The sequence below is a fragment of the Tamandua tetradactyla genome, chromosome 25 (genome assembly GCF_023851605.1).
Source record: "Tamandua tetradactyla isolate mTamTet1 chromosome 25, mTamTet1.pri, whole genome shotgun sequence".
Classification (NCBI taxonomy): domain Eukaryota; kingdom Metazoa; phylum Chordata; class Mammalia; order Pilosa; family Myrmecophagidae; genus Tamandua; species Tamandua tetradactyla.
The window spans coordinates 10,689,462-10,704,588 of NC_135351.1; the positions used below are offsets into that span (position 1 = coordinate 10,689,462).

A 15,127-nucleotide genomic window follows, 5' to 3' on the forward strand; every position below is an offset into this window, starting at 1 on the left:
GCCAAAGGGGACAAAGCATGGATACAATGGCTCCTATCTTAGTTTCCTGTGACTGCTATAACAAAGTACAGCAAGCCAGGTGGCTGATAATAACAGAAATATATTTTCTCTCAGTCTGGAGGCTTGAACTCTGAGATAAAGATGTTGGCAGGGCATGCTTCCTTTAAAGTCTGTAGCAAAAAATCTGTTCCATGCCTCTCCTAGTGTCTGGCATCCCTTGGCTTGTGGCAGCATTACTGCCTCCCTGACTCTGTCACATGGCTGCCTTTGTTCTGTGCCTCTCGCTGACTGCACCCAAACTTCCTCTACTTATAAGGACACCAGTCATAATGAATTAGGACACACCTTAGTCTAATCCAGTTTGGCCTTGTCTTAATTAATCACATCTTCAAAGACCGTATTTCCAAATAAGGTTACAGTTCTGAGAATGGGAGTTAAGATTTGAACATCTTTTTTTTGGGGGGTGGGGGACACAATTCAACCCACAGCAGGGCCTCATCACAGGATTCTCTGTCCAGTCAGGCAGACAGACACATGCACAGACATCTACATGGCCCTATGTGGCATGTGATGGCAGAGGTGTGCACAAAATAGGACCTCAGCACTTCCTCTTAACGTCAGGTCAGTGAAAGAACTGCCCACTCAGAGAATTATCTAGGGCATGTTCTAGCTTGTAGGTGAGGGTAGCAGCGGTGTCATCAGCAGTGTGTGGAGACAGAGAACCATAAAACATGGAGGACGCAAGTTTCCTGCTTTCTTCAGGAAGCGTTATCAGAGTCTGGATGGCAGAGCGTAAACGCTGAGCTAAGGAGCACATGCTTTTCCCTAAAGATATGTACAATTAAAAAAAAAACTATTTCTATTAGTGCCTGGCTATTACTGAATATATAAAACAAATCCACTCTAGAGAAGCTACGATCAAAGCCTACAGTGTAGGATTAACAGGAAAAATGTCTCTCCAGATTCTATTTTACTTATGCCTTCTGGTTGCAGACCATTCTACCTTTAGTCTTTTTAGCGGCTTTCATTTTCAGTACTATCTCAAAGAAAATTTAATAGGCTTTGGGGTTTTTTTGTTGTTTTTTTTTTGTCATGGGCAGGCTCTAGGAATCAAACCTGGATCTCCGGCATGGCAGGTGAGAATTCTGCCACTGAGCCACCATTGCACCCCCCTAAACATTGGTTTTTGTGACAGTGTGACTCTGTTGTGTACCCCAGAAAAGCCATGTCTTTTAATCCTTATTCAATACTGCTGAGTGGGAGCTTTTTGATTGTTTCCATGGAGCTGTGACCCACCCAACTGTGGGTGGTAACTTTTGATTAGATGGTTTCCATGGATATGTATCTCCATCCATTCAAGGTGGGGTTCCTTACTGGAGCCCATTAAGAGGGAACCATTTTGGAAAAAGCGTTAGAGCCAAGACAGCCACCAGAATCAACAGAGCCCACACAGCCAGAGACCTTTGGAGATGAAGAAGGAAAATGCCCCCGGGTGGCAGGGAGAGGCTTCATGAAACAAGAAGCCAGGAGGGAAAGCTAGCAGACTTCACCATTTGCCCTTCCAGTTGAGAAACCTCAAATTTCATCAGATTTTCTTGAGTGAAGGTAACCTCCTGTTGGTACTTTAATTTGGACATTTTCATGGCCTTAGAACTGTAAACTTGCAACTTAATGAATTCCCCTTTTAAAAAGTCATTCTGTTTCTGGTACATCATATTCTGGCAGCTTACTAACTAAAACAGTTTTCCTCCTTATTATCCATTCAGTGACTTAGTGAACATGTCCATGCTTTTAAAATTCCATGTCTTTGTTCTTGTACTTTCTGCCTAGAACATCCCTGCTCCTCCTTTTCCTTTGTTGAAACCCTGATCATACCTTAAAATCCAGTGTTGCAACTTCTTAAGAGAAACTATTCCTGACCCTAGGAGGCAGGACTGTTCCTAATCTTATTCTGTATATTGATCCTTATAGACACTTAGCACATTATGTTATAGCAATTTGCCTATAAGTCCTTGTCTACTGCTAGACTCTGAATTCCTAGAAGCCAGACCCTGTTGCTGATTCACCTTTCCAATTCAACAATTAGCACAGAGCTGAGTGAATGTCAGCAAATACTTGTTTGAATAAATGTAAACAAAGGCTACCTTTTTTAAAAAAGTGTACTATCAATAAATTATCAATATTTTATGCAGAGATTACATCTGTATAACCATGAGCTACCAAAATCCCCATCTTGAGCCCCCTTCCAATTACTGTCTTCTTCTACCTTTCACCAGATACTAGTTTTAATTGTTTTGAACATTATATGAATGGAGCCATGTAATATATATAATTTTTTTATCTAGATTCTTTTTCAATATTATGTTTCTGAGATACATCTATGGTATTGTAAGTAGTTGAATTAGTTCTTTTCTTGGCTGTATAATATTCCATTATGTGAATATAATATACTATATCCATTCTATGGCTGATGGATATTTGGGTTATTTCCATTTGGGGGTTCTTACAAATTATGCTTTCTATATAAAGATTCTTGCATGAGTCCTGAGGTTGCATATGGGCACACATTTCTGTAGGGACTGCACTTGTTGGGTCTTTGGGTAGACTTCTACATTCAGCTTTAGTAGATAATGCCAAACTTTTCCAAAAAAGTTGTGCAGTTTATATTCCCACACGCACTACATGAGTTTCCATTGCCTCACATCTGGAAAAACACATGGTCTTTTTAACCTTATTGTGGGTATAAACATGGTGAGGGGGAGTATTACATTGTGGTTTTTTAATCTGCATTTCTCTGTGACTAATGAGAATGAGCATCCTTTCATATATTTACTGACCACTTGGCTGTTTTCTTTTATGAGCTGTCATTTCAATTATGTTGATCATCTTTTCTACTGGGCTACATGAGCTTTTCTTATTAATTCAATTGGCCACACACCCTTCTTTAGTTATAGATATGTTCTCCCACATATGGCTTGCCTTTTCCCTTTCTTAGTGGTGATGCTTGATAACAAACAATCCCAAATTTTAAGGAAGACCAATTTATCAGTCTTTTCATTTATGGCTAAAGCTTTTAGTGTCTTGGTAAGACATTATCTCCTTTTCAAAGCTCATGAAATACTCTCCTGAATTATCTTCTAGAAGTTTTATTATTTTACCTCTTATATTAAATCTACAGTCCACAAAGAATTAATTCTGTGATAGAAGGAAAGGGAAAATTTATTTATTTTTTTCAATACAGATAGTCAATTCACTCAGAACCAATTATTTAAAGACTACCTTGCCCTCTGCTCTGTGATCACCCTGTTCATTAATCAATTGCCCATATACATATGGGTCTATTTCTGCTATCCCTATTCTGTTAGAGTAATCTATTTGTCTAGTTTTGTAAAAATACCACACTGTCTTAACTGTTATACCTTTATAATGGATCATGATAGCTGAAGAGTCAGTCGTTTCTCTTTGTTCTTTTCAAGATTGACTTGGTTCTTCTTGGCCCTTTGCATTTCCATGTAAACAATCAATGTGTCAGTTTCTATGAAAAATACAGAGATTATGACTGGGATTGCCTTGAAAACATAGGTCAACTGAAGAAAACATGTTTATTGAAAATTATATAGTTCTCCATTTATTTAGGGTCTTCTTTAATTTATTTCAACAATGTTTTAAAGAGTTTTGTGCAGTAGTCCTGCACATTTTTTTAAATCAATTTATTCCTGGGTGTTTGATATTTCTGATGCTATTTATATGGCATCTTTGTTTTTTCATTCTGCAAAATTTATTAAAATAAGAACAAGTATCAGTTTTACATAGAAATAATCATTTGCACTATGTTGTACTAGAGCAGAAGAGCAATTTAAAATATATTTTTAAAATCACAGACTATACTGGTGAAGGCACTAAATCCGCCTCCTGTTTTCAATAAATACACTGTTTTGGAGTTGTATGACAGTGGCTCAATGGCAGAGTTCTCGCCTGCTATGCTGGAGACCCGGGTTCGATTCCTGGTGACTGCCCATGTTAAAAAAATACACTGTTTTGTGAAAAGATGGCAGTGAGTGCCCTGATTAAGTGGTATTACACTAATAAAGACAAACACTTTGCTGTCGCCATTGTATGTAATTTATTCTCAAAAGAATTTTCATTATCTAATATTAGCTTTTTTTTAAAGCTGAAAATATGAAAAAAATCAGTTTTCTTTTCCCTGTTTAGGTCTCTTCCAGAGTGACCTATGGATGAAAGGTGCTGTAATATAATATATTCCATGGCAGCAATGAACTATGTATAAGATACAAAAGACTGCCTCTCAGGAAATAAAGCCATCAGAGGTGGAATGTCTCAGAGCAGATTTGGAGAAGTATTTTTTTTTCCAATTTTTATTCATAAAATTATTCATCAAAACTACAAAAGAAGATTTCTGCAGGCACATATTAATAACAAAACAAGATGGAAATGAAACGTTCCAGAGACATCTTGAAAGTTCCAAAGGAACACAATGCTAGGCTACAATATTCAGTTAAACCATGGTTGTACAATAGGATACATTCATTCCTGCATTTTCCCAATAAGTTCTTCCTCATATTTACCTCTCTCTTTTCCAACCTGTCAAGACTGGGCTTTACATTCAATAATTTTTTTCCAATCCTTGTCCAGTTTTAGCCTAGTAATAGCCACTTTGCTTGGGTGAATGCCCACGTGGACAGTTTTGTCATTAGGCTTCTCATGTTGCACCCTCTTGATGTAGATGACATACTTCTTTTTGTACACCTGAACTTACTTGCCGATTTGCTGACATTTAGTGTCCTTGAATCTACCCAGGCTCATCATCCTTGCAGATGGGCATTGAGCAGATATTGTATTTCTGCCACAGCTCCTTGGAGAGTGGGGACGACATGATCGTCCTATACACTTCCTACGCATTGAAGTGGTTTTGCGGTTCTTGCCATGGTCCAGGGTCACAAAGGGGTTGAACTTCATAGCGATGGTCTACCTGGTGCCAGGCGAGCTCTGGAAAAGTATTTTTTTTAACCGCAATAAAATCAGCTGGGTTTAGAAAACTCTGAACCTTTGATATCCAAGAAGGCTGCTTTGTTATATGGAATCTTTTTGATACCATATGATCAGAGTTTACAATATGAATTATTGTGTTATCAAAAGCTAATATGAATAATTTAATTTCTAAATGCAAGGGGCCTCCGGATACTTTAATTCCATTTACATCCCACCTGATTGTTAAGATAAAAGAAAATCTTTCTATATATTTTTAAACCCCAAAAGACAACATTATCATCATTTTATTAAAAACACCATTCATTTGGATTTATTCATTTATCTACTTCATTTCTAAGTTTTTCATTTCTTTTTTTGCACCTCTGAACAACTGGGATTATTTTTCTTTTGCTTGAAGAACATCCTTTAGAGTTTCCTTGATTTCAGATCTTTCTGTGATTAATTCTCTCTATTGCTATTTGTCTGAAAATGTCTTTATTTCATAATCATTTTTGAAGGTTATTTTTTTGCTGGGGATAGAAATCTGAATTTTAAATATTCCACTCTTCACTATTATACTATTTGTGTAAGAAAATCAGCTATTAGTGTCATTATAGGTCATTTTTTAGGATAATCTGGTTTTTTCCTCTCTAGCTGTTCTAAAGACTTTTCTCTTTGCCTTTCTTTCCCTTTTAGAAAATTACTATAATTTTTGTTTTCTTTATGTTTATTTTTCTTGAGGTTCATAAGGATTCTTGACTCTATGGTGTTTTTGTTCCTTAATGCTGCCAGAAATGCAATATACCAGAATGAGTTGGCTTTTATAAAGTGAATTTATTAAGTTACAAGTTTATAGTTCTAAGAGCATAAAAAATGTCTAAACTAAGGCATCCAGACAAAGATTCCTTGATTTTGGAAAGGGCCAATGATGTTAGGAGTCTGTCAGCTGGGAAAACACATGGCAATGTCTGCTAGCTTTTATCTCCTGGCTTCTCATTTCAAATGGTTTCCCCAGAGGCATTTTCTTTCTGCATCCCTGAGTTCCTCTGTCTGTTTCAGCTCTGAAGCTTTTTCCAAAATGGTTCCCTCTTCAAGGACTCCAATAAGAGGCCCACCTTGAATTGGTGAAGGTGCATCTCCATGGAGACTACCTTATCAAAAAATCCCATGCAACAATATTGAATCAGGATTAAAGAACATGGCTTTCTGGGGTACACAACAGTTTCAAACTGGCACATACAGCTTTATGCCATTCATCAGTTTTTAAATGTTCTTAGCCATTATCTTCTCAAATATTGCTTCTTTCTCATTTTCTGTCTGCTTTCCTTCCAGGACTCCAAGTACATATATGTTACATTTTTCTCACTGCATCTCCTATCTTTTCTGCATTTTCTAAACTTTTATTTCTCTATGCTTCATTCTGGATATTTTCTTAAGACTTTTCATTCACACCACCAGTTCTCTCTTCAGCTGTATCTAATATGCTATAAACCCTATTCACTAAGTTCTTAATTTTAGTTATTGCATTTTTTAGTTATAGAATTTTCATCTTTTGCTTTCATAAAGTTTCCAATTTTTGCTTAAATCTTCAATCTTATCTTTTTCAATCTTATCTTAAATGTATTTATCAGCGTCATTTTAAAGTTTGTGTAAGATAATGAAGGCCATTATTTGGATGCATTCTGAGTCCATTTCTATTATTTATTCTTTCCCTTAGTGGTCTTAACCCTTCATGTGCCTGATTATGTTTGACTGGTTCTGTACATTGTATATGAAAAAAATTGTAGAGAGAACTGAAGGCCAGGGATGGTGTTATATTCCTCCAAAGAGGAATATAAGTTTGCTCTCAATAGAAATATAGGTACACTAGCAATCGCAATTATTTTAATCTAAGCAGGGATCAAGGTGATTTACAGTTAAACTGCAGTGTGTGTGAGGGATAGTCTATTTCATAAAAGTACACTTACTTTTATGGTATAGTTTTCAATGTTCCGATCCAAAGTTTTGGAGGTTTACCTACCTGCAGCCTATGTTAGGCTCAAATTTTGGTTCCCTAGTCCTGTGAGTTTGTCAGAAACTCTGCTCAGCTCAGTCTCTCAGTAATCTCGTACAGGACAGGCAGAGGCCTCTAGGGAAAAAGTGAGCCCAAATGTTCACCTTCAGATCTGGGAACTATTATTCACAAACTTGTTAGCACTCCAGTATATCCAACCAATATTTTTAAAGCCGTTCTCTGAGGAGAGTTGGTCTGAATTAACTAGTCTTCTATTAACAGAAGCAAAAATCTCACTTGTTTTATTACCATCATATATTGAATACCCATCTGTTCTAGTTTGTGAGCTGCCAGAATGCAACATACCATTAACAGAATGGCTTTTAAAAAGGGAAATTTAATAAGTTGCTACTTTACAGTTCTAAGGCTGAGAAAATGTTCCAATTAAAACAAGTCTATAGAAATGTCCAATCTAAGGCATCCAGGGAAAGATACCTTGGTTCAAGAAGACCAGTGAAGTTCAGGGTTTCTCTCTCAAGTGGTAGGGCACATAGTGAACACAGTCAGGGCTTCTCTCTCAGCTGGAAGGGCACATGGTGAACATGGCGTCATCTGCTAGCTTTCTCTCCTGGCTTCCAGTTTCTTGAAGTTCCCCAGGAGGCATTTTCCTTCTTCATCTCCAAAGGTCATTGGCTGGTGGACTCTCTGCTTCTCATGGTTTTGTCGTTGCGCTCTGCTCTCTCTGAATCTCTTTCATTTTCCAAAATGTTTCCTCTTTTATAGGACAGAACATGAGGAAAAGTTGAAGTTAGCATGTCAAAACATCTTCAAGCATAAAGTGATGGTCTTCGTTTTATTATCTACAAAAGGAAAGACCTCACCCTTCAGCTTACAGAGGAATGTCATGCACCTGCCCCTAATAGTGGTAAACCTGAGCAGGAGTATCAGAAGGCAGGCAACTGACTGTGCCATGCCTCTGTCAGTACAGTGGTAAAAAATGACAACAACAACAACAAGAAAAAAACAAGGCAAGGTGAGAAGGAATGGCTAAGAAAGGATGACAGCAATCAGAATAAGTGCAAATAAAAGTAAAGATCTTGTGAAAAATGGGGGTTATATTTTGGACCATAGACTATATACTGTAAGCACAAAATATCATTCATTTTGTGGAAATCTCAAACTAGTCAAAGGTGAGATTGCAGTGTTTTATATTAATTGGGGCATACATTCAAAACATTAATACTTGTATTGTGTTTCCCAACAACATATCTGTTAATATACATACCTGTGAGGGTGCTAGGTGCCTTAATGACAGACTTCTTCAATATCACATTATGAGTACCACTTCTGAACCACATTAATTTCTCCATTCACATACTGAATCACTCATTCCAGAAGGATTTATTAAAATTTATGCTGGGAACTAAGGGAACACATAAAAAACACAGTCCCTGCTGTGAAGAAGACGCTTGGCTTTCTGGTGGAATTTCCCAGTATTTCAATCTGCTCTTGGCCATGCAAATATTAGATTTAAAAATTTTTATTCAAGGTTATACCAGTTAAGAGAAAGAGGTCTCACTAATGTTGCTCACTAAGTTTGCTACTGGGGTATCAGAAATAGCAAGATCTGAATAGCAACTCTAGCCTTTGCATACTGAAAAGGCTGTATAACTCTTCATAAAACTGTGTGAAAACAGCAAAAAGTATGGCTTTTAGGGATCTGAATGACAACAAAGAGAGCCAACATTGCATCCAGGAAGGAAGAAAATGGCCATGTCACTGATGAATGTCTGCTGGGGTGCATCTCCTGCTGCTAAAGTCAAAACTGGTCAGGGACGTAAGAAATGCCAACTCTAATGGCATTTTTTAAAAAAAGTTAATTAAAATTAAGTAAATTACATCCCAGAGTAATTTGGGCAGAGAATAAAAAAGCATTCTCAAAGTCCTCTTGGGGGACTGGGGAGAAAGGAGGAAATATTAAACTTTCCCATCTGGGGAATTTCTGATATTCTCACAAGCAGTGGGGATAACCAATTCAACAGGCTGAGCCCTCAGTCTTGGGGTTTGCCCCAAGAAACTTCTTCCTGCAAAGGAGAAGATCAACTTACTTATCATTGTACCTAAGAGTGACCCCAGAGAACCTCTTTTGTTGCTCAGATGTGGCCTCTCTCTCTATGCCAATTCTGCAGGTGAACTCACTGCCTTCCTACTTTTTTAAATCAAATGTTATTAAAATGCAGAACTTTGTTTTACCTTTTTTTTTTTTCTTAAGCTATGCTGTTAGCATACAGAACACTTCATTGCTGTTTTGAGGGGAAGGTACCAATGTCATGAGTAGAGTATCTCTGAAGCTGGATTGATAAGGGAGAGCAGCAAGTCCTTGCTTAGACTGTGGATCTTCAAACTGGCAATTCTGCCATTTTCATTTCCTGAAAGTCAGGGTTGGTTTGTGAACAATTGTCAAAAAAACACACTGCATGTGAAATGTCAACCCTCACTCTAAGCCTTCCCTGTTCAGAGCATCAAATGAAGATTCCATTGGATTTTAGAGTGGCATTCTGATTTTGGTAGTCCATTGATGAAGGGAGTTTGAGGGTTGTTAAATACTGCCCATGTCCTGCCTGGAATACCATGACTGTTTATGAAAAGATTTTTCTATTAAAGATTTAATAGAGCTGGATACAGTTTGGCTTGGAAAAAAAATCTAACAGGAGATCCCTATCTGAGCTACTTGATGCATTATTTCTTGGGTCACATGGAGTACCCAGGTCTATAACAAAGTCCAAACTATAACTGGGATACATGAGATGGGTAAGTGCTAGTTTCTTTTCTGTCTTCTGTCTACCCACTGGCAGGGGAAGTCATTACTAGCTGGAGCCAAAGAAGGAAAGATAAAGAGGAAAAAAGAATGAATTATTTCCTGAATATCTATTTAGTCTCTCAATAATCTAGGATGTGTTGTTTATATGAGATTGCCAGCTCAACAGGAGAAGAACTGAAGCCCATGGCTTCCCTTGGAATGTTCTTTTCTGGGAATGGCAGAGGTAGAACAGCAGCAGGAGGGCTGATCTGCCAAAACACTTAGCTCTGAACTAAAGTGGCCACCATTCTGGGTGCAAAAAAGAAGAGTTATGAGCACTGCTGCACTGGTAAGTCTGGAATCCTTCTCTTGGCCTTGGGTAATACAAATGATTCAGAGGAAGTACTGTCAATTCTTCAAAGCAGCCCTAGCTAATTGTGTAATGTTATTCTGAGGCACTAGGGGAAGCCAAAAAAAGAGGGGAGGATGGGGAGACATTCCTTCCTTTGCAGATCGGCTTACATCCTGCACCATCAGATTTAACTGTCCTTATCTTTTCTTGCATAACTACAAATGTTATGACTGGCCATGAGTGACCAGACTTTCAAAAAAAATCCAGCCACACTGTTTGACTCTCTGACTGCCTGTGGTGGTAAATTCCTCAGACTAGCCACATGCTGCGTGAAAAGCTATTTCATTTAATTTATTCCTTCACCAGTTCTTAATGCCATCAAGTGTCCCCTTGTTCTGACGTTAGAGAATGAGGCAAAAAGAAGAGTCTGTACATTTTACAACTTCCCCTTTTACTTATGCAATTTAATCTAAATATCCTCTAACCTCATTTTCCCATGTTGCATAGTAATTTTAAAAAATTAACTAGCTTAAAAAAAACTGAATTAGCAATACAAGGACCTGATTTAAAATATCCAGATACTATAATAATAGTAAAAGTAAGTATCCCCTCCACTGGAGACTCTTGGCTCCCCAGTGAATAGCACTGACCCAATCATTATTACCAGCTGCTGGTTGGCGTATACTTCAGAAATAACTAAAAACACCTGTGTGTATACATGTCTCCTTTTAAAATGCATCTTGCTTTTTTTCACATAACAATATATCTTGGAGATCAATCCACATTGTTATCTGAAGAGCTACTTCATCCTTTTTCGTAGCTGCATGGTCTTTCAGTTTACATACACCACAATTTATTTAACCAGTTCCATATTGACAGACATTTAGGTAGTTTCCAAAATTTTGCTCATACATGAAAATCTCCAGTAAAGATCTTTGTACAGATGTCTCTACATACAAATGCAAGTATGCACATTTTAAGTGATGGTAGATATTTCTGAATAGCCCTTTAAAGAGGTTACATTGGTTTAAACTCCTGCCAGCAATATATGAATCCTTATTCCCCACTTCTCTGAACACAGGATATTATAATACTATTTTGCAATCTTCCATTATATGCCAGTTCTGCTTGAAGAACCACAAGTCTCATGGACCTCCAAATAAACACTGGGTCTTGTCACTGAGCCTCCACCCAGTCTCTTGTGAGACTAACTATCTATATAAGCCATAAAACCAGATAGAGCAAAACAAACAATGAAAAAACCAAACAGCTTATGTGAACAAACCAACCAGAGCCACCTAAAAGTCCATGGACTTTGGTACTACCAAATTTGTGAACTACCCACTTTGCACCCATGGTTGTATGTATATGTGCTTTTTATGGGGTGGGGGAGAGAAATCCATAGTTTCTCATAATGGTCTGTGACTTCTCCTGCAGAAAAAGCTACAACTCTAGATGATAACAATAATGATGATAATAATAATAAACAAAATTGGAACTGTGTAAAAATCCAATACCTTGTTTTATGGCTCAATGGAATTATACTAAATAACACTACAAATTGAACTATTAATAAGTAAAATGAAATCACACTCAAGCAATGATTTGCAGATTTTGGACTAGGAAAATACCTAAAACAAAATGTGTGGTTTTGCCAAAGTTTGATTGTATTAAGTAGTGATCTTAACAAAAACCACAACTATCATGGTGGTTCTATCACCATCATTTCATAAGAACCAAAAAAGCAGGAAAGATACAATCTTAGAGTAAAAGGGAGACTTTAGGTTGGAGAAATTTAACTCTACTTAAAACTGACACCACCAATCCTCACTTTTTCATTTCACAGTCTTGCCAGAGAAATTTGAATGATTCAAGCAACAAAACAATGTCATGTACCTGTTGTCTGTGGACTGGCATTTGGAAACTACTGCTATTTGGAATAATTCTCTTGAATTCATAAAATTCAGGGTTCCTTGCTGTCATCTGGTTTTTTGATGCCTACAGTTGGGAAATCTAGAGAACAGAGCACCAGACCTTGAGTCATGGATTTGCCATTAATAAACTTTAGTGAAGTTATTTAACCCCCCATTTGAACTTGAGTTTTTTTAATGTCAGATCAGAACATTAATAGATTCCCTGCCTATGTCACAGACTGACAGGATCAAAACAAGTAGGGGACAAAGTGTTTTGTGAATATAGTGAGTAATATAACTATTAAGAACTGACTAACATTTACTGAGAATTTCTAAAGTACCAGATTCTGTTCTAAGTACATTCACGATACTGTGTCACCCAACCCTCTTAGCAACCAAATGAGGAAACTGAGCTTGAAAGGGGCTAAAGTAACTTGCCAAGTTTATAGTTCTGGTAAGGAAGAGGGTAAGGACTAGAATACAGGACTGCTGATTCCAGAGTTCATATTCTTACCCCTTATTATTTACTGCTTCCTAATTAATGCTATAACTGTTACTATAATTTTGCACTTCTTGTATTGCATTCAAACTGGACAGATGTTACTTAGCAAAGATGTATTAAAAGTGAAAAGAAATTGGATATAAACTTAGAAATATCAAATCTTTTGAGAAGTATCATCATTTCACTAAATCTTTGGTAAGTTATATTTATGACATGGAACAGCAATGAGGCTCACTGAAGCCAAAAATTATACTTCAAGAGGCTCTAATGAGATACTATATCTTTCTCATATATTTTGTTTTGTGATTCAGTTAGAATAACACATTTGTGACTTAAAGAAAAATAAAGACAATCATTTTTAGTTACTCTAAAAGTTGGCTGCAGTGTTAATATGTTTAAGGGCTACAGTGGAGAAATGATTTCTGGCATGGGTGGTATGAGTGAGAGTCTGGCATTAGTAACGGGGGTGGGTATCCTGGCAGGGAGGGCAGCACCCAGGGTCCAGCAGGTAGAGGCAGGGGATTTCAACAAGGATTGGCCACTTGCTGCCCATGGTTCTTGTTCCTCCTTTCCTATATATATCCCATACAGGAATATATAGGATATATCCTATATTCCCAAACTATCTGGAATATAGCTATCAATATATCCTATATTCTGATTTTTATTGCTTAAAAATCACATTTTGCAGAGGGCAGAACACACTTGTAACTTCATAATGGAAAAATTGGGAATATTCACTTAGTGTAAACCAACTTTACAGAAAATGTCGCCGAGGTGCATTTTTGTTTTTTTAATATTTGTTCTCTTCATCTTTCTTACTAACAGAACCCACCTTTCTAGTAAGAGACAATGTGCTCTGCTGTATTAGCTATCTTCTACTGTGTAACAAACTGCCCTAAAATTTAACAGCTTAAAATAACCTACATTTATTATCTCATTGTTTCTTTGGGTCAGAAACCCAGGCACAGCTTAGATTCAACTGGGTTCTCAGCTTCAGAGCTTCTAATAGGGCTGCAATCAAAGTATTGGCTAGAGCTGGGATCTCATCTATCTTATCTGGGGAAGGACCCACTTCTAAGCTCACTTTCATGGTTGTTGGCAGGATTAGTCTCTCAAGGACCGTGGACTGAGGGCCTCAGTTCCCCCTTGGCTGTGGATCCCTCACTTCCTTGCCACGTGGGCTTCTCTAACATGACAGTTTGCTTCATTGTTGTATAAAATGAGAAGGCAACAGAGTCTGCTAGCAATACAGAGACACAATCATTTGTAATGTCCCTCAACATTGCCATAGTCTGTTGGTTTAAAAGCAAGTTACACCATACAGCATACAAAAAAAAAAAAAAGCAAATTACAAGTCATAAGGGAGGTGAAGATCACCAGTGGCTTAGAAGCTGACCACCCATACCTGCTAAAATAATTTTTCTAACCTCTCTTGCTTCTGCCCATCCCCTTCTTCGCACCTGAAAGCTATCTCAAAATTGAGCATGCACAAAAGTCAAGAAAATCATATAGCCCTGAACCATACAGAAAACATGAATGCTGTCTTCCAACAGCCTCTCTGCAGAAAACCACCTTCCCCTGTGAGTCCTTGGGGTGTCATCACCTCAACAAAGATGAACAATGATATATCAGAGCCAGCTGCCAGTCAGCCTAAATGTTAATTTGGATATCTTATCTCAATTGAAGCTCATGTGACTAAATGAGAGTTTCATCATCCCATCCCCCTTCAAACTGTCTTATCTGTTCAACCACCCCATTTTCCCAGCCCTTTAGGTCAGAAGACTTGATTTCATCCTTCACTATTTTCTGTTTGTTTTTTGTTTTTCTTGCATGGGCAGGCACCAGGAATCCAATCCAGGTCTCCGACATGGAAGGCGAGAGAACTCTGCCTGCTAAGCCACTGTGGTCCACCCATCCTTCACTACTTTTTTATCTTCTATTCTATGGTCTAGTTTGTGAATAATCTTGTTTTTTTTTATAATTACTCCAATGCGTGTCCTTTGCTTTGATTTTCCAATATTATCCCAAGTGCAGGAACAAATTACCTCATACTTCAAATACCACAGCAACTTCCCAAATGGGCCTGCAGCATGTCCCCACCTTTATCTCATAGACTGCTTTCATCATGTCACCCCCTTACTCATGGACCAGCAGCCATTCCCAGTCCCTATGACATCTAGTCTGAGGTCCGCTGCCTAACTTCTGTGGCCCTGAATAGCTTGCTTCCATCTGATTAACCAATCATCTTGCTGTTATTTCACCAACTCTACTTCAGACATGAAGGCGACTTAACTTTTCTTTAGCAGGTAAAATGCTCACTCTTATTCACCTGCTGGGAATTTTCTGCCTGCTTCATCTGCAGGATCATAATAAAAAAGAATGTAGACTTGGAATCAGACTTAGGTGGGTGTGGCTCTCAGTCAAATTCGATATATAATTTTTTAAAACATGATTGAGTAGTTCTACTATGTCACTGGTAAATTCTTTGTCTCATTAAGTAGTTATTCATCATTCTAGGCTTAAGAGGTAGCTACTCTTTATTTTCTCCATTTTACAGATAAAAAAAAAACTTGAA

General features: G+C 37.6%; 1 long non-coding RNA gene across 7 annotated transcripts in view; it reads right to left on the bottom strand.

Annotated features, from left to right (window-relative positions):
- Positions 1-15,127, bottom strand: part of LOC143669122 (uncharacterized) — a 35,951-nt gene that overhangs the window by 9,009 nt on the left and 11,815 nt on the right. For 4 of the 7 annotated variants that reach the window (XR_013168731.1, XR_013168729.1, XR_013168728.1 and 1 more), the window contains 3 exons: positions 12,031-12,147; positions 8,268-9,411; positions 7,478-7,756 (listed from right to left, as the gene is read on the bottom strand). This is a non-coding gene — a long non-coding RNA (uncharacterized LOC143669122). Of the gene's footprint in view, positions 1-7,477; positions 7,843-8,267; positions 9,412-12,030; positions 12,148-15,127 lie in introns of all 7 variants that reach the window. The other 3 variants (XR_013168734.1, XR_013168730.1, XR_013168732.1) reach the window with 3 other exon arrangements.